This window comes from Gopherus evgoodei, chromosome 6, assembly GCF_007399415.2.
Source record: "Gopherus evgoodei ecotype Sinaloan lineage chromosome 6, rGopEvg1_v1.p, whole genome shotgun sequence".
Classification (NCBI taxonomy): Eukaryota; Metazoa; Chordata; order Testudines; family Testudinidae; genus Gopherus; species Gopherus evgoodei.
This window is the reverse complement of record NC_044327.1, coordinates 108,443,560-108,463,164: the sequence shown is the minus strand read 5'-3', so window position 1 is coordinate 108,463,164 and position 19,605 is coordinate 108,443,560. Positions and strand designations below refer to the sequence as shown.

Here is a 19,605-nt window from a genome sequence, read left to right as displayed (position 1 = left end):
GAAAGCTGACCAAGGCAGGCATAAGTCTTACGTAGTCTGCTCCCCCTGCTTCCAAGATCACTTCTGGAATTTTTGCCAACAGTTGCCTTTCCCCACAAGAAGTATCCAGTTTTGAGTCTAGACAATTTAGTTTGTTACAGTACAAAAAAATTCTGGTTTGGAGGTTTGACTGATGCCTCCAAAAACCAACATGAAGTTCTGCTGCTTATTAGTCTTGTACTTAGAGTTGGCTGTTGAACTTTCTGCACAAATTTGTGTACTTCAACTGCAGTTAAATGTGAGGACCCAGAGTGTTCCAAAATGATCAAGCCATCGAAAGACCATAAGTCCTAATTCTAGTATTAATACCTATGTGTCTAGTCATAACTAGACAAGGCTTTTATGTAGCTAGTGAGCAAGATTTTGGACTGCTCAGGAGTTTTGAACATTTATGCTGGATGTTACCCTTGGAAAAAAATTCTTGCAATTAAACACTGCTGGGCTTTTAGTTTACAAGAGATTTTCCTTAGCTAGACTATTTCTTGGTGGGAAACTAGACTCTGAAGGCAACAGTACCTGCCACTATATAAAAACAACTTTTCAACTTGTGGCCATATAGGTGAGCTCATTGTAACAGTTAAACTAAGACTTTAAGGCCAAAAGAGACCCATCATGATCTAACCTGACCTCCTCCACATTGCAGGCCACAGAACCTCACACCCACTCCTGTAATAGACAACCTCTGGCTGTGTTACTGAAGTCCTCAAATCTGAATTTAAAGTTACAGAAGAGCTACCACTCAGTTTAAACCCATAAGTCAACTGTGCCTCATGCTACAGAGGAAAGTAAATAAACTAGAGTCTCTCCAATCTGAGACAGGGGGAACCTCAACTAGTCTATACCAAAAAGTTGATTCCAGATGAAGTCTAGGGTCAATTATACCACTTAATGCCTATTGGTCACCAAGATTTAATCTCAGCCCATTTAGAGATTTATTCTTCTGTTCAATTTAAAGCAGATGCCTCTAGTGTAACTTTGTATGCATGGATATGTAATAAGCATATTATGATCTAAGAAACATACAAATAGCTATTGTGTTTTAGCTACACACTCTTCACTAATTTTGCCTAGCCCAGATTCACAAGTTGCATTAAATTGATCTTGTAGTTTACAGACTAGAGCAAAAAGCTGGTTTATAACCTCCCTAAACTTTGAGCACTAGCAGCTGTATTTTATATAGTCATAACCAGTAGATCAGCTAGGCCTATGATAAAGTACTTGTCTGTTGCAAAGATTTCTGGAAGTCTTGATTCACATGTACAGCTATGTGAAACTTAAAGAAAATTAAAGTTTTTCTAATGCTAAGGTTTCAGCTCTTTGTATATTCCTTAAAAGCTGATTTATTATGACTATTGGTGTCACCACTACAAGCAGTAATGTTTTAATGGTCTTTCAGCCCAGAGCATCTTTGCAGGCTTGGGAGAAGTACAGTGTCACCATTCCTCCATTAGCATAGCATGATAATTTTCCTGAATGTTGTCCCACCATCTAATCACAGGTTTGGCTCTAGATCAGCCTGACTTTGCTCTCCCCTTTTCTTTGGCATCTTATCTATTTTCTACAGAGTCCCACCAATGGCTACAACTGGAAAAATTACAACCTTATACCCTGATTTAACACCTTACTCTAAATTCATTGGTCTTCAATTTTACTTTATATCTGCCATCTTTCAAAGAACTCATTCCATTCAGCCATCTAATGTAACTACTTCCAGACCTCTGTCTATTACTGTTGGTACATCGGGTTTATAAGTTTTGTAAAGTCTTTATCAGTCCATCATTTTGTCAATGTTATGAAGCACTTGCAACTAAGTTACATCTCCCTTTAACCTCATTCTTGGTGGAACCATCAGATGAAGCTCTCCAGAAACAAGATTCTACTTGTTCTATGACTTCACTGTGGCATTCGAACCCTATTGTCTCTCCCCCCCCAGATAAACACCAAGATGACAGTCTCAGTTGACTACACTGGTTTTCTTAAGGTAGCAAGGAGTATCATCATGAATTTGAGTGCATGCCCATTGTACTAGATCTGCATAAGCCCTTTATCTTAACTCTAGGGCTAGTGTCAAACTCTTCAACAAGTGCTCAGTCATTTGGAGCTTTTTTGCACCTTTTTTCTAGTCCTTAGAAAGTAGTAGTAAGGTACTGCAGTACTGAATCACTGCTACAGTCTAGTTAATGCTCACCTGTTCATACATCCAAGATCAGGTTACCCCTGCCTCTCCCCAGCCCCCAAGTTGCTTGTCCTTTTATTACCCTCCCTTCCCCATGCTTATGGAAAGGGGTTCTGAAAGTCCCCATCCAGTAGGTATGGGGGACCATTCCTTGATGTATGGACTTTGCATTTTAATACAAACACTCATATAGACTTTAGGGTCAGAAGGGACCAATGTGATCTAGTCTGACCTCCTGCACAAAGTAGGCCACAGAACCCTACCCATCCACTTCTATAACAAACCCCTAACCTATATCCGAGTTATTGAAGTCTTCAAATTGTGGTTTGAAGACCTCAAGCTGCAGAGAATCCATGGCTTTCATGGTAAAGTCATGTTACCAGGTGATCTAGATTGGTATAGAATGCCAGGGCATTCTGACCACCTTTGTTTTCTGCAAATTTTATATTTACTTCTAGATCATTGATCTAAAGATTGATTAAACCCAGTAGTGATCCCTGTGGATCCCCACTAGATACACACCGATCTGATTGGGATTCCCTACTGACAACTGCTTTGAGAGGTCAGTTACCAGTTCTTAATTTAAGTTGGGCTTATATTAACTGTTCTCAATAAGTAGGCTGAGTCAGGGAGGCAGCAACCAAAGGAGATGAAGTACTATTTTGATGAGAAAAAAAGAAAATAGACAACTGCTCTCCTTAGAAAGCCAAGGTATGCCAGAGTGAGGCCCCACTGAAAAATGGTCCACCAAAGACAAGTGATTACTTTCTGCAGATTTGTTCCTACACAGTTTATATAACCAAGGATTGAAGCTGCCTTCTCTTACTCAGGTCTTTTCTTGCCATTGCAGGTATGTTCTCCCCCACTGATAGAAGTGTACATTTCCCCACTCCTTTTGGAAGCTTATGCACCAGTTTAGGTTTCAAGGAGTTTCTTTAGAGTATTCCTAAGGCTTGGATGGGAAAGACTGGACCCATTTTCACTGTGGAAGTCTGTTTTTGCCTACAAAGGGTGTGTCTAGTTTCTAACCAGATTGTTTGTCCAAAGCCAATAGCAAATGCATACTGTACAAAGCTTCCACTGAAGACTTATGAATCTGGGAATGAGCCAGGTTTGCAGGTTGCACTTTGAGCCAGAGGGCTATTTCAAACCTATGTGTTTGCTTGTTGTATCCCTGTCCTGGAACAGATGTTTGGAACAGAACTGTGGTGTGCCAGTATTTTACTCCAGAATGTGGTCCTTCAGATATTACAAAAAGCAATACATTTGATGCACAGTTAAACAGTTTGGAAGTTATTTACCATGCCATGGCAAGCACTCTCACTCAGCTAGCTAGGAGACCCAGTCATTTTTCCTGCTGAGCCAGATGTTCAGGAATGTGCAAAGGTTATACTATTGCAAAGTTAATGTTTTAGTGAGTTGGGCTTTACTCTTTAAGATGAGCATCAAGAGTAGCTCAAAAGAGTACCATATTTAGTTTAAAGAATTTCACTCAACTGTTACAGTTAATGGTCTGAAAAGACTTTGTGCTGTATATATACTCCCAGACTATTGCTTCACCTAGCCACTTTAGAGATAATAATCTATGATTTGTTCATTGCATTAGGGTTGGAAGGGACCTCAGATCTAGTCCAAGCCCCTGCTCAAAGCAGGACTAATCCCCAACGGCCCCCCTCAAGGATTGAACTCACAACCCTGGGTTTAGCAGGCCAATGCTCAATCACTGAGCTATCCCTGCCTTCCCCCCCTTTTTTTTGATGTTTCCAGCAGTAAGGGTATTTTAAGTAGGTGACCACCTTTTCAGAAGTAGGATACATGCTGGATCCCCTTCTCTCCCCTACCCCCCAGAGGCCACAAATGAGAGCTGGGCCACAGTAAGAGCTGCTCAGGGACCCCAGGCTGCTGTGGCAAGCCCTGGACCCTCCACCTGCCCAGGGAAGGGTTCCAGATAGTAGTCCCACCATATTCCTCCTCCCCCAAGGCATACCACCCAGGGAGCCCTAATTACCATGACCCAGCTCTGGCTTGGCCAGTGGGTGGGAGTGGCCAAGGCTGACTCCAGTCTCTCCCTCCCCCCCAGGAAGAGGCTGGCCCCACCTGAGCTTCAGGCAGGTGCAAAGCAGAGCTGTGGAGAATCTAGGACAAATGCTGTCCTGAGTGCTTCAGCCCAGGACTTCAACTCTTCATTTTGGGACTCTCCTGCCCAATTTGGGACAGGTGGTCACCCTAATTTTAACCTAGGGTTTCTAGGAGGTAGTTCAGGTTAAGATATAACTACCCAAGTAAAGTGTGCCTTAACTGGACTAAGGGTGCTTGCCATTTTCAGAATCTATACATGCCTAGTCAGAAATAGGAAGGAGATGTACTGTGGTACACATCTTCAAGACAAAGTTCCTCTGTCTCCCTTTTCCCTCTTCACATTCCTCTTCAAGGAAGGGTTTGATGTTCCCAAGTAGTCCCTGCACTCTTAACAGAAGCTGAAGGCTTATTGGGTAATCCAGCCAGGTGTAATCAGTTGGGCCAGCTAGTGGTTCTAGTGTTCTCAGGGTATTCTCTAGCCCAGGGAGAACAATGTTGATTATTAATATCAGCAGGTGAGCTGCACTGTTTTACTACTGTTGTGCAGGACACATTCAGCCTAGTTATCTTGAAATTCCTACTCCAGTTTCAAGCCAGTTCAGAGACCAATGAGAACCTAGGCAGACCAAGGCTAAGTTAGAAAGTCAAATAGCAACTGCTATTTTAGTTTGCATTGGCAACCACTTTGTATATAACAAAGTGGGTCTTTAGTTGCTACACTATTATGCCGTGCCACAAAAGCAATATTCACAGCAGAGTACTTATCCAAAAGCTCTTTGCAACAGGATAGAGGAGGTGCCTTGACATCATTGATCTAATGGCATCCACTAGTGACATCTCTGGATAAGTCAGCAGTTAGGGTGTGACAAGCCATTCAAACCAAGAACCATGACTTAGCCACCAATTGGTTACATACAGAGCAAATAACTTTTCAGATGGGGCTGAAGCTTTCAGGTAAAGACCATCAGTCTTTGGAAGCAGCAAGTGATTAAGACTCAGGGGATGAAGTGATACACAATTAATCTCATTTAACTGGCTGTTGATTGCCTGCCTGTCAAGACCACTCTACTATACATACAACATGAAGTCCACCTTGCTTTGAAAGCTGCACAAAAATCAGGTGGCTGTGTGTTAGGTGCATGCAGTATTTCATTCCACTGTTGATGCTAGAGTCTTCCACAAAGCAAGTAGAAGAACTGGAAACGTTTTTACTGATCATCATGGAAACAAGACGACACAGCAGCTAACACTTTGAAAGTCAAGAGCACATCACCTTTTAAGATCTGCTCTTGCTTTATCACCACTCAAACAAAACAGGGCAGGTGCACACAACCAGACATAGCAACTTCATATACTGTACTGTGTATGTGATCTAATCCAGGAGAATGATTGGTTCTGGGAAGGAACTCAAAATTTGCACCTTCAGCATATGTATATAGAACACATTGCACTGACTGTATATTAGTTGCCAGCCCTTTATGAAGCTTTGTCTACAATAGCATTGAAAGAGGGCCACATTTTGTATACATTTCCTCTTCTGCCCCCATTCCTTAAGCTATTGGAATCTAAAGTCTTTCAAATGTGATTTCTAGTCCTTTAATTTCATGCTTCTTGAATTTAAAGAAGGATTATTTCAGGGAATGTGTTTGTATTATTCATTGTGCCAGTTTCTCATGCTTCTTTCAATTAAGAGCTTCAAAATACTAATTGAAAGAGGAAGCAGCAAGTAATTTCAACTGAGTTATTGGAGAGTTAGAAAAAAGTTGGAATATGCAAGCCCTCAGACACTTGTAAAATTTAGGCATATGAGGGCCAAATTTTTCACTAGTGTAGGGGAAGGTAGAGTTTGGCCCCAAGCAGCTATGGTCAGAAGTTGTTCCACTAGGTGGAACATTCAGACTCCTAGGGTATAGTCTAGAGGACAGACTATTGTATTAAGAACCACACCCACTATTAGTAGTCTTAGGAATCTTTAGAAAGCTCCAAGTGAGGTTCCTTAGAGATTCCTATCTTGATGCTTCTACTTCTGGTGTAATACTGAGGGTATGTCTACACTATCCACTGGATCAGCCGGTAGCAATTGATCTATCAGGGATTGATTATTGCATCAAAACTACATGATAAAAATTGATCCCCAATTGTTCTCCCATCGACTGCTGAACTCCAGCTCAGGAAGAGGTGGAAGCAAAGTTGATGGGGGAGCAGTGGCTGTTGATCCTGTGCTGTGAGGATGTGAAGTAAGTGATTCTAAATCGATCTAAGATACACAACTTCAGCTACACTATTCTCATAGCTGAAGTTGTGCATCTTAGATCACTCCCCCACAGTGTGGGCCAGGCCTGAGATCGGTCTCAGTAAATACCACCACTGATTCTATTTCAGAACTTGCCTAGCACTCCTCTGTCAGGATCCTGGGGGGTGAAATGTATTTAGTGCTGGACCATGCATAAAGAAAGAGTGAGCATTCAGCATGCACGCATGGGAGGAGGGAGAAGAGTAGCACTGCACCTCACATAGCAGGCATGTTTGTTGATAAGAAACCTCATAGTAAGACATGTCCCATGCAGCCAACTACCTCAAGACAGGAAATCCTGCTGAGATTTCCGAGTGGTTCAAGGAAATCTAGGTATTTCAGACCATTAAGTACAACCCCATGCCCAAACTAGTATGTTTCTTACATGCCTGTGGGAGGCTGTCTTAACTCAAGCATTTTAGTGGTGCTCATCCACCTGATAGAGTAGTTTTACTATGTGCTTCATAGAAGTTAGATCTGTAGCAAGGCAGGCTGACTCTTGAAAGGCTAAGATATTCCAAGAAATCACTGAATAAGAAATACAGGTGGTTAAGAACCATTTCAAATGGTTTGTTTCTTCAGAAGTTTCAGGCTCTATATAGCAGCTTTAACAGTTTTTGTATTTTAGGATTGTGGCCAATAAGCTACAATACTGTTACTCTAGGATGGCATTTTGTTTCAAGTAGTTGTGCAGTTAGATTTTGAAAAACTGCAATTATGGACATAACAGCATCCCTCTTCATAGCTTGTGCTGCTATTTGGAAACTGAGGTAATGAGAGACAATGTTAAGCAGAGAATTTGCCTGCCATTTATCAAAACTGCAATAGTTACATTTCTGGCCCTGCATCAAGGACCATGTGAGTTAAATTGTGTGGAGAGGGGAAAAAACTGGGGGAAGATATGGAGAGGCCAGAGGAAAAACTGACAAACGTAAACATCTCTGCTAGACTGCCTAGTACTTTGTCCTCTTCACAGCATGTGAGTCTTCACTGTCCCTTGGTACTGCAAGTGCTTGATGTAGCTGAAAGTTATTGCATGTAAATATTAACCTTGAACTGGAACCCAGGAGGATGAGAGGACAGGAAAGCAAGGCTTTATTGCCAACTCCAACATATCCTGTTGGGAATAAGGGAAGTTGCCAGAACTGCTGCAATAATTTAAGTACCAGGAACAGAGTTTTGTAAAGCAGTGTTTTCTTCCAAACTGTTAGTCATTTGAATTCCTAGTAGTTTAGGAAGCTTGTATTTTTGTACTCTGCTTCAGCTCTTAATAAGCAAGTCTGGAGCAGACAGGCACTACAACCCAATAGTCAGGAAAACTATTGACAGCAGCTGCATACAGATATCATTAAATCTTTTTGCCAAAAGAACATCTTTAGTCTATTACACAGCTATTGGATGATAGTGTCAGTTTCCAGTGGCACATGTGAAGAAATCTATTTTTAAGAGAAGCTGCAGTTTGCCTGGCAGCTCTTCAGATTTTTTAAATCTAGGAGCACTCTACCTACAAGTGGGTTAATTTACTAAATAAAAAGTTGTGGAATTAGATGAAACAGGGTAGAGAGAAACATGCTGCTGTCATGAGAGATTCTGAAATCATTGATACTATCAGGACATTAATACTTGGGGCAGCTTCTGCTATACAATGCACATTCATGTATGTCCCTGTGTGGCTTGAACAACAACAATTATGCACATAAATCTCTGGACTGGATGCTAATGTTGCACATTTCTGTTTAGACACTGTTGCATTGGCAATGCCCTGAATAACCTTGAAAGGCACTCTGCAAGCATTAGTGAATTAGAAAAAATGGATGCACTAGTCAGACATCTGCCTTTTGAACAGTGTCTTTGTGCACATCTGGAAAGCTGAAGTGCTATATTGGAAGTGTTTTGCTTCATTATTAAAGCACCCAAAATGCTAGAGCACTATGTGCTTTGAGTGGACAAGGGCATCAAGTTTACACTTTAAATTGAATGAATCTACTGTAGTATACAACAGCTTAGATTGTGACATGACCTGCTGAGTAAGAACTGAACTTCCCTCTTAAGATCAGAAAGTGGTAACACAGTCAGCCAGCTAGCAGTCTAACAGACATGGGGTACAGCCTAATCTGAGACCCTAGTTGGGCTAGCCTCCTCAAGGGCCTCACTACAGATCACTTCAGGGGTGTTAACTCAAATTGAGGGATTACCAATTTATCTTTCTGGCTCTCATTTTAGAGAAATTTAAACAAATTCACATTTCTTAATTTAGTGTCCCAATGACATTATGGGGTGAGAGTACAGATACAGCAGGCTTTAGAAGAAGCCTGCTCCTGTAGCATTTCCCTTTACTAAGGGGAATACTTTATACCACGCTGAATTTTTGGCAACATGTTTGTCTCTTGCTTACACCTAGGAATGGAGAGGCAGTTTGCATGAGACTGACCCAGAGCTTTGTCATTTCTACCAGCTGTAATTTGGTGAACTGTTTTTCACATCTGGTTCTACTGGAATATATAGAAAGACTCAAGCAACCAAAATCCAGATGGAAACTGAGTCTTGATGGTGGCCAATGGGCACCTTGCCTTTTAAAGCATTTTTATTAAAGTTATGTTTAAGTTATAGAACATAGGTTGAGAAGTGTCTTTACATCTGGGTATAGTGCTTAGATTATCCACAAATACAAAGTATAAAAAACTTCATGAGATACATACTGCAGTTTATTCAGTTCACTTGAATTATCTGTAACTTGAGACAATAGTACTTCTCTGGTAAAAGTAGTGTCTCCCTGTCATTTAGATGAGCTAATGTCAGTCAGTCCTGTTCAGGGTTTATGCCCATCTCACAAAGGTGAGACCCTTGTCATAAGGATACAGGCCTGTCTCTGTAGGCTATTCTTTGCCAACAGCTATAGTTCCCATGGTTTATTTTCTGTGGGATGTGTTTTAGAAGGTACTGGGTAGTGCCCTCCCCTGCCACTGTGCTGGACTCAAATATTGCTTCCAGTGTCAGCAGTACTGACTTGCTATGAAGAGGTAGTGATGGGGAGCCTGTTCCCTGGGCATCTGCCTTCAAAGTCTTATATTACTGAAGTTTTTGGTTGCTAAACTTCAAAGAAAGGGCTGTGAAGCCAGTGACCAAATCATGGTGGCCACAGGGGTTAATTTGTGACAGATCAATGTACTCCAAGGTCTTAGTACAGGCAGTAAGTCATTCCAGTGACCCACCATCCAAATGCCTTTCCATATCAGCCTAGTTTACTAGCTGTTGCTCCATCAACAGATCAGGACAGTCTGTTCTCATGATTATCATCCCATGAGTTTTCTGGTCTTTACTTAGAATTTGATTTTAAGAATCCAGGAAGTACAGAACATGGCTTAGTCAGCATTTAAAAAAAAACCTGAAAAATTATCTAAACTAGAGCCAGGCATCTGTTGCCTACTCATCTAAACAGTTCTCCAAATGAACTTGCTGTTCAGCAGTTTAAAGGATTGACATATTACAAATCTGTTCTCAAACATGTGACATTCTAAGGAATTTGTACATGTTTAGGAGAATTGGTTGGAAGAGATTCAATGGCCAGCTTCTAATATTGGTTTATAACTCCATGAATATAAGCACCCAAGTCTTTGTACTAGTTCCTAACAGAACTGGTCACCAGGTTCTAGAAGATATAGCATCTATAAGCTGGAACAGGCATTCTGCTTACTGGCAGTTTACTTTGTTCTTAGCAGCACCCAGGATTTTACTTCAAGTCATACCAATGACTTATTCAAATATGAATAACTGGAAGCAATTTGCCAGATTCTGCCCCAGGCTTATCTGCACAAGGCTCTTATCCCATCTGAAGCTAACTGAGTAGAGGGCAAAATGGCCTTGTGGCTATTGCAGTTCTGGGTCATTTAAATATAGGTGACAAAGGTAAATATTTTCAGTTTGTACTAAGCAGCTTTAGACAAGTTTGTCAAGATCCAGAAGTTGGAAGCTAGAGTTCCTCCTTGGTATGGATCTCTTACAATCCTATAAGCTGCTTTTAATATGTGGCTTCAATGGTCCTAAACAGTCTCATAAGATGTAGTTTCTGAAGTGTATAGATGTTTGTTGCTTTAAGCCTTGACTATTAGTCCTCCTAGTTCTATTTTGCTATTTATTGTGGATCCTCAGTACTTTAGTGTTGCTTAATTATTAAGTCAATTTGACTCAGACTAAGTACATTATAATGCATGTCAACAAACAATTTTAGCAAGGGAATACCTCTGCCATTTCACATCCACTTGCAGCTCAAGAAGCATATTCTAGAGTAAATTCTATCTAAGGGGTGAGAAGATGTTTCCTGTAAGAACTCTGCCATCCCAGGGTTCCCCCACTGTCCCAATAAAATTGGGACTTCCCTACATTGAAGCAGTTCGTGTTCTCACAACATGCGACTGAAGTCTGCCACTATTGAGATATTCCTCTGCAGTTCAGGCATGTTACTTTCATTAGAAGTGATGTAAGACTATTGAATATCTTCTGCATAGCCTGCCATGGTGTACTATGCAGATGGTCCAACTGTCCATGACAAAGTTGCAGTAAATCCTATTTTCTTCCATCATCCTTATGGTGTTTAAGAGTAGAGTAGTGTGATCTAAGTTAGTTACAATCTGCTGGGCTAGGATTTGATTGAGATTTTGCATTATGCTCAGGATCTGAGCATGGAATGGATTATTCGTGCAAGTGCTTAGAATTTGGCCTACAGAAGAGTTATGGAGAAGAAAAACAGTACTTCATGAAAAGTCATAATAGCTAAGAATGGTCAATCTGACAATGCAAATTGAATATCAAGTCCACTTCAATACAGTCATGTCTACACAGGAATAAAATACACATGGCTGACCCAGGTCAGCTGACTCAGGCTTTAGCTCTGAAAAATGAGAATTTTAGCTACCTCACAAGTGCCTGGAGATGGGCTCACCACCTACATGGGAGGTGAAGGACCTGCTCAGAAGCTCCATCTTACAAATCAACCTCAGTCTAATGAGTGTTTTCAGTTTGAATACCTTCTCTTCTGCTCATTTTTGCCTTTCAAGATAGGAAGTTATTTGGCTTTGTGTACTATCCTGGTCTCTACTGGAGTTGTAAGAGTTGATCACAAGGAATGATCACTGTACTACACAGATCTGAGATTTATAGTGAATTACTAGTCTCATTGTAGTCCCTTCAGTGCTCTTATTCATCTTGTCTTATGATAAGCAGGCAAGTCTTATACTTGATAAGCGACAATTCCACAGTTAGTTGGAGATGTTAGGATTCTATGAAGCAGAATGTTTGCAGTTACATGGCACTTTAGTCCTCATGTATCAAGGTAAAAAATTGCCAGCTAGTATCTTGTTCTCTGCCCTGCAAGAAAGCTGCACAAGTGTCTAGTCAGGGTCTTTTAGAGTCTCCTGAATTGTGTATGTCACTGAACCTTGTTATTCTCTTTTAAGAAAATACTCCCCATCCTGTGAATCACAGTCCCATCCTACAAGGATCTAATATGAACTGGCAGAAGGAGGAAATTCAGTCAAGGCCAGCGTGCTGGCCTTTACTGGTCCTGTTGGATTGTAAGGGTTATGATTAAGACAATACATGTCCTCTTTTTGTTGGTTACTTTAGGAGACAATTAGGAGGGAGTGAAGGCCTGTGCAGAGTTTTATCAAGTGTTTAACCCTAGAGCATTTTGCAGTGTTTGGGGGTGGGGATGGGTGTCCTTCACTTATATCAGGTCATACACCTTGTCAACAATGCATCATTCTGAGGGGTTCTCTACTCCCAGGGGCAAACCTGGGTCAATGGAATTAGTGTGTAGAAAGTTAAGTATTGGAAGGAAGAGGCCAAGTAAGTGTTGAACCAAGCTAATGACCTCACCTATACAAGAAAGTATTGCCAGTTTAGTTACACTGATACAGCTTGCGTTTAGGCAAGGCCTGTTGTAGATATCCTGAAATCTAATATCGCTAATGCAGTGTGTTTTGAGTCCTAAAACCGATGTTCTGACAATCAACTCATTTATAACAGGCATTCCTTAGCCACCACCCTCCCCCACTCACCTCCAGGTAGTGTTCCTCTTTGATACTCTGTAAGAGGCACCTCCCCCATCCCAAGTCTGCTAAGAGAATTTTAGCCCTTTACATCAGCATTTGTACACTATAAAAAAACAGTGTTAACAAGATGGCCTCTGCAGTAACCTGGCTAGCCTCAGCATCCACTCCTGCAAGAGACCTGAGTTGAAGATATCAAGTTGATTGGTATGTCAGTTAGCCATGACTTTCTATTACACCTGTTCCAAAAGGCATTCTAGGATTGCCAGCTCTGTTTGTGTTACTCCCACTGGGAGTAAGCTGGACAGTGTTTAGCCTCTAATCTTAAGAGTCTTCCTACTAGAAAGCCACAGTTTCTTCCATTTAAGTATTCAGGGTCCCTTATCTGAAGGATACTTAGGACATTAATCTAGCTATCACTGAAGGCAGTGGTTAGTTAAATTGGGCAGTAGATCTAGATCTCTTACTGATAGATAGGCACTAGTAAGGCAAAATACTACCCTCATCCCTCCCCTAGCCTGAGGGAGCTTACTTTGACTGTAAGACCATATCCCTAAAGTATTCTGGTGGCCAATAAATGAGTCTGCTGCTTTGAATGCTCTCATAATGGACAGTAATGTCATCCAAATTGCTGGCCCTGCTGAATGCAGACCACATGCATCCCAGAGTGCTGGGTCAGCCCAAGAGACCACCCAAGTGTCCTAGAAGCATGCAGCTCATCAAAAAGTTAGGAAACCCATGGGCCTGGCAACAGTACTCCAAGATTACAGCATGGTTACAGACTACCCCATTTCACCTTGGACATCCACAACTTCTAGTTCCATCTCTCAGCAGCCTGCCCAGCTGGGAGACCACAATCCCCCTCCTTGAAACCAAGTATTGATTTAGATTCCCCACAGAGCCCAGGGATAGAGAGACAGATGTCTTTTCTGTTTGCTTCCTGCTGCATTTAATATATCCCATATCATGTTGGCTTATCCCTGTATTCAGAATATTTTCATCTGCAAAAAATGGATTAAGACTCCTACTTCAGAGGTGTCTACAGTCACAAGGTGGTGCTCAGCTATCACAATCTAGAGGCATATGGCTAGACAGCTCTCTCCACTGCATGAAGTAGATCTTCATTGACAAAGCTCTGGCTCCTCCCTCCCCCACCTTAGAGTTCTAAACACTGAAGACAGCTGTGAGGACAATAAATACTTGCCATGCTCCTGCTATGTCTCCATGCCATCCAATAATGGATACTGGACATGCCTTTCTTCCCTCATGAAGCTTCCTATGAAGCATTAGGAGACATTACCACTGTAAAAAGTGATGATTTTATAGCAGTCACAACTGATTTAAGTTCTCTGGGGTTAGGACCACATCTTCCTGTTCATAGCATGCCAAACAGACAACTGATGCTTAATTAACAGTTTATTTTTAACTGACATTGCCTGTCATCTTTTGCAGTGTGGAGAGAGTGATAGCAAGTCATGCTGTAGGAAAGTCTAAAAGCAGTTACCAAAAAAGAGGAGTGAAGATGGTAAGATATTAAGGGTCACTTGAAATGTTGATGAGTTGAGTGAATCTGAATTCCAGCAAGTCTTAAATTCAAGCTATTCTTTAGGAGTAAAGGTCAAGGAGTAAATGGGGCCTAGAGTAAAGGTCCTAGTGACTTGGGAATGCTCTCCTATTTACACCAACCTTTTCCTCAGTCTTACTCACTCTTTGCCAATTAATGCTTTATTCCTGTGCCTCACCTGTCTCAGTTTGCATCTTGTATACCTTCTAGTGATTCTGTTTACAGTAGTGGTTGGTTCCATTTCAAAGTTAGGAATAATCATTCATGCTTCAAACCAAAACCCATTTGGCAATTTCAGAAGTTTGCACAAAGACCAAAAGCCTATATCTCATGTTTTTCAAGATAGAGTACCACCTTATGAACTGATTTTGTACATGGGAAGGATAGGGGAGAATTATCCATTGCCCTAGGGACCCAATTTTGAGGAATCTTCTAGTACATTCCTTTTCCCTATGGTTAAAAGATGTGCTCCAGAATTGAGTCTGGAATCCAATCTTTAGCTTCTGTGAATGAATTAACCATTTTCTCCATCCCAGTTTCTGGGACTAATTGTAATATTTGAGTTATAAACTGAAGGGAGGGTGTGAACATCTCAGAACATGCATTTGTTCATGTTAGTAAGAACAAGTGCTACTTGCCATCAGAATGATAAAAGGTGCCTTTTAATTAAGAATTTTCCTAACCAATGAAGGGAAGTGTTCCCTTCTATGGTGTCCCTGCCCACCCCTCAAAGGGGAATTTCAGCCATGTGCACATCTCTGCTGAAGAGAAAGATAATGCTATATTCAGCTTAGAACTTTGGGATTTGTAGTTTTCTTGTTTCAGTTACTTAGGCTTCTACAGTGTCCTAATGTCAGGCATTTTATCCTCTATTAAAATCACTTTTTCTGACCTAGACAACTGTGAAAGCCACAGCAACCTTGAGAAGGGGGGTAAGGGGAAGTATTTATGGCTTTAAGGGGAGGAGGCCAGTCTCTGCAAGGGACAGGTTTTGCTCCTGCTAGGTCTCCCAGCTATACAATCATCCAGTCTCATTGGAGAACAATTTATCATCATTTCCTAGCTTGTTTAAATAATGTGTTGAGCAGTGGAGAGAATGGTTACACCAAACTTCTAAATAAATACTGTAGGCAAACAATACATTCAGGACACCAACCTACTACTGCTCAGAACAAGGACATTGCCTCAGACAGTCTGCTAGGCCCTCACTGAGTGTCATCATGATATTCTGAGCAATGATGACATACATTTGTCCTGTAACCCATTTCTGTTTATTCCACCCTTAAAAGGGGAGCTCCCTTTCACTAGGCAGAATTTTTTGGCTACAAGATCTGTCAGTCACCTGTAGACTTCACCCATCATTACTAATAAGGTCACCTACTTGCCCCAAGTGCAGATATTAGAAAGCCAAACAAGATGCTGAGGGCAAAATGCTTAGTTATGGTCTCACCCTTTTCTCCTCTCTACCCCCAGCAGTGAGTGACCAGATTCTTTCATCATTCCTAGACCAACAGCAGCAAGTTTTATAGATAGTAATCTCCCACCTCCCCCTCACTGCAGAAAATGCTTGTTTATTTTGCTTGGCTACAAAAGCCCAAGAATGCCAACGGGCCCTTTTACGGTCCTGGAAGCAGGATGCAGACGTTTCCACTCAATTATAGTGAGAGCCTTATTTTGGGAGTAAGGCCATGCTACAGATTTCCATTAATTACCACCCCCCCCCCCATATTTATATTAAAAAGCCACAGTAGTCCTAGGCCATTACAGTCACAGCTGGCTCCAGGGATTTAACCCATTCAGTCGCCCGCGTCCCCTCCCCCAGCATTGCCAATATTGTACGTTTCAGCGCTTTAAAGGAGTTAGGGGCGTTGCCAGAATAAACCCCGAGTTCGTGATCAATTAGTCCCCAGGAAGGAGCCTGAGTAGCAGGCAGAAACCAATCCCCGCTGATAGGGGAGTCAGCGGCTCACGGTCAGAGCGGTCGCCTTCTCCTGGCCCCTTTGAGCCCCGGGAACGCCGCGGGCTGGTGGCGGCGCCCCCCTGCAGAGCGCAGGAGCCCAGCATGGGGAGGCTCCGACCCCTCGCAGCAGGCTCCCCGGGCACTCAGAGCGCGGCTTGCTCCAGCAGAGCCTGCGGCATCCGGCTCAGAGGCAGGAATCAGCCACCCCAGTGAACGAGTCATTTCACAATCGAGACCAGGCTGGTGGCTGCTTCCTTAAGAAATGAGTCTTTCCGCTCCCTGCACTGGGGGCAGCCTGTCCTAGAGCCCCCGACCCCCTCCACAAAAAGGCAGGAGGAGGAAGAAAGCCCACCCTCCTGCAGAGCTACTTACAGACTAGCTCCGTGCATACTCCTCGGTCTCCAGCCACCAGACTAGCTGACCCCGTGGGCCCGGTTAAATATTCAGTTGTATTCCAGCCTTCAGCGTAGTTAGCCACTCACAGCGAGAGATATGGTTTTAATCAGATGCTGGCAGCTGAGGACTACCCAGGAATGTGCTGTGATGATTTTGCTGCTTGGGCTTGGCTACTCCCCCTCAACGTGTCGGTGCTTCCAAACTTAACCCTTTGCAAACCAGGAGTGAAGGGAACCAGAGCTGCGGGGCTCTTATGCAGAGAGGAGAAAATGACATTAAGGGGGTTGATTTAAACCCACAGCAGAAAATTCAGAGGTTTTTAAATTAGATGTGTGTTATAAAGAATCAGAGGGAATTCACAAGTAATGGGTGGAAGGTCTATAGCTCATAAATTCTGCAGGTATTATAATTCATAAAGAGAAATCTGAAGTGCATTTTTAGAAAGCACTTCCAAACTCTCCCTGTGTAGAGGTGATCCAAAGCCTGGTCTCAAGTGTAGATGTTTATATTTATTTGTGGAGATAGTGTTTAAAAATCTGTACCCAGATGCAGATATGAATTTCTGTACTTTATAATTGGCTGAACCAAAATCCTGGGTCAAGGCATCTTCAAAAATTTGGGTTGTTGGCAGGTTATATCTGGATCTGACTTTTGTAGCTTGCACCTATATTGTTTTTGTTCCTCAGTATTGGATCCTGTCATCTCTCCCTTCCCCCCACCCAGTTACAATATATATTAGGAAATTGGGGTGGGGGAAGGTGTGTTTTATGAGGAAGTCATGCCATGCCCTTTATTTCATCACTGGACTCTTGGGGGATGGGAGAGCTAAAACTGATTAAAATCATGTGCTGTATATTTTATGGTCTCCATCTAACCCTGCAAACAAAACCACCAGCATAACATAAGAAAATAAGAATGGCCATACTGGGTCAGACCAAAGGTCCATCCATCCCAGTATCCTGTCTACCAACAGTGGCCAATGCCAGGTGCCTCAGAGGGAGTGAACCGAACAGGTAATGATCAAGTGATCTCTCTCCTGCCATCCATCTCCACCCTCTGACAAACAGAGGCTAGGGACACCATTCCTTACCCATCATGGCTAATAGCCATTAATGAACTTAACCTCCATGAATTTATCCAGTTCTCTTTTAAACAGTGTTATAGACCTAGCCTTCACAACCTCCTCAGGCAAGAAGTTCCACAGGTTGACTGTGCGCTGTGTGAAGAAGAACTTCCTTTTATTTGTTTTAAACCTGCTGCCCATTAATTTCATTTGGTGGCTCCTAGTTCTTATATTATGGGAACAAATAAATAACTTTTCCTTATTCACTTTCTCCACACCACTCATGATTTTATATAGCTCTATCATATCCCCCCTTAGTCTACTCTTTTCCAAGCTGAAAAGTCCTAGCCTCTTTAATCTGTCCTCATATGGAACCCATTCCAAACCCCTAATCATTTTAGTTGCCCTTCTCTGAACCTTTTCTAATGTCAGTATATCTTTTTTGAGATGAGACTACATCTGTACAAAGTATTCAAGATGTGAGCGTACCATAGATTTATATAAGGGCAATAAGATATTCTCCATCTTATTATCTATCCCTTTTTGAATGATTTCTAACATCCTGTTTGCTTTTTTGACTGCCACTGCACACAGTGTGACGTCTTCAGAGAACTATCCACGATGACTCCAAGATCTCTTGCCTGATTAGTTGTAAGTAAATTAGTCCCCATCATATTGTATGTATAGTTGGGATTATTTTTTCCAATGTGCATTACTTTACATTTATCCACATTAAATTTCATTTGCCATTTTGTTGCCCAATCACTTAGTTTTGTGAGATCTTTTTGAAGTTCTTCACAGTCTGCTTTGGTCTTAACTATCTTGAGCAGTTTAGTATCATCTGCAAACTTTGCCACCTCACTGTTTAACCCTTTCTGCAGATCATTTATGAATAAATTGAATAGGATTGGTCCTAGGACTGACCCTTGGGGAACACCACTAGTTACCCCTCTCCATTCTGAAATTTTTCCATTTATTCCTACCCTTTGTTCCCTGTCTTTTAACCAGTTCTCAATCCATTAAAGGACCTTCCCTCTTATCCCATGACAACTTAATTTACGTAAGAGCCCTTGGGAAGAACCTTGTCAAAGGCTTTCTGGAAATCTAAATACACTATGTCCACTGGATCCTCCTTGTCCACATGTTTGTTGACCCCTTCAAAGAACTCTAAAAGATTAGTAAGACATGATTTCTCTTTACAGAAACCACGTTGACATTTGCCCAATAATTTATGTTGTTCTACGTGTCTGACAATTTTATTCTTTACTATTGTTTCACCTAATTTGTCCAATACTGACGTTAGACTTACCAGTCTGTAATTGCCAGGATCACCTCTAGAGCCCTTTTTCAATATTGGCATTACATTAGTTATCTTCCAGTCATTGGGTGCAGAAGCTGATTTAAAGGACAGGTTACAAACCATAGTTAATAGTTCCACAATTTCACATTTGAGTTCTTTCAGAACTCTTGGGTGAATGCCATCTAGTCCCAGTGACTTGTTACTGTTAAGTTTATGAGTTACACCTCTACCCCAATATAACGCGACCCAATATAATACAAATTTGGATATAACATGGTAAAGCAGCGCTCCGGGGGGAGGGGGGCAGGGCTGTGTGCTCCAGAGGATCAAAGCAAGTTTGACATAACACGGTTTCACCTATACCACAGGAAGATTTTTTGACTCCCCAGGACAGCGTTATATCGGGGTAGAAGTGTAATTCCAAAACCTCCTCTAGTGACATTTCAATCTGTGACAATTCCTCAGATTTGTCACCTACAAAGGAGGGCTCAGGTTTGGGAATCTCCTTAACATCCTCAGCTGTGAAGACTAAAGCAAAGAATTCATTTAGTTTCTCCGCAATGACTTTATCATCTTTAAGTGCTCCTTTTGTATCTTGATTGTCCAGGGGCCTCACTGGTTGTTTAGCATTTTGTTATTACTTTTTGAGCTTTTGGCTAGCTGTTCTTCAAACTCTTTTTTGGCTTTT

At 41.8% G+C, this 19,605-nt stretch overlaps 1 protein-coding gene across 2 annotated transcripts in view; it reads right to left on the bottom strand.

The window, feature by feature from the left end:
- Window positions 1–16,689, bottom strand: part of DAB2 (DAB adaptor protein 2) — a 42,229-nt gene extending 25,540 nt beyond the window's left edge. For both annotated transcript variants that reach the window (XM_030566753.1, XM_030566754.1), the window contains exon 1: window positions 16,531–16,689. The gene's annotated coding sequence lies outside the window, so the exon portion shown is untranslated. The remainder of the gene's footprint in view (window positions 1–16,530) is intronic.
- Between the last annotated feature and the right edge of the window lie 2,916 nt (window positions 16,690–19,605).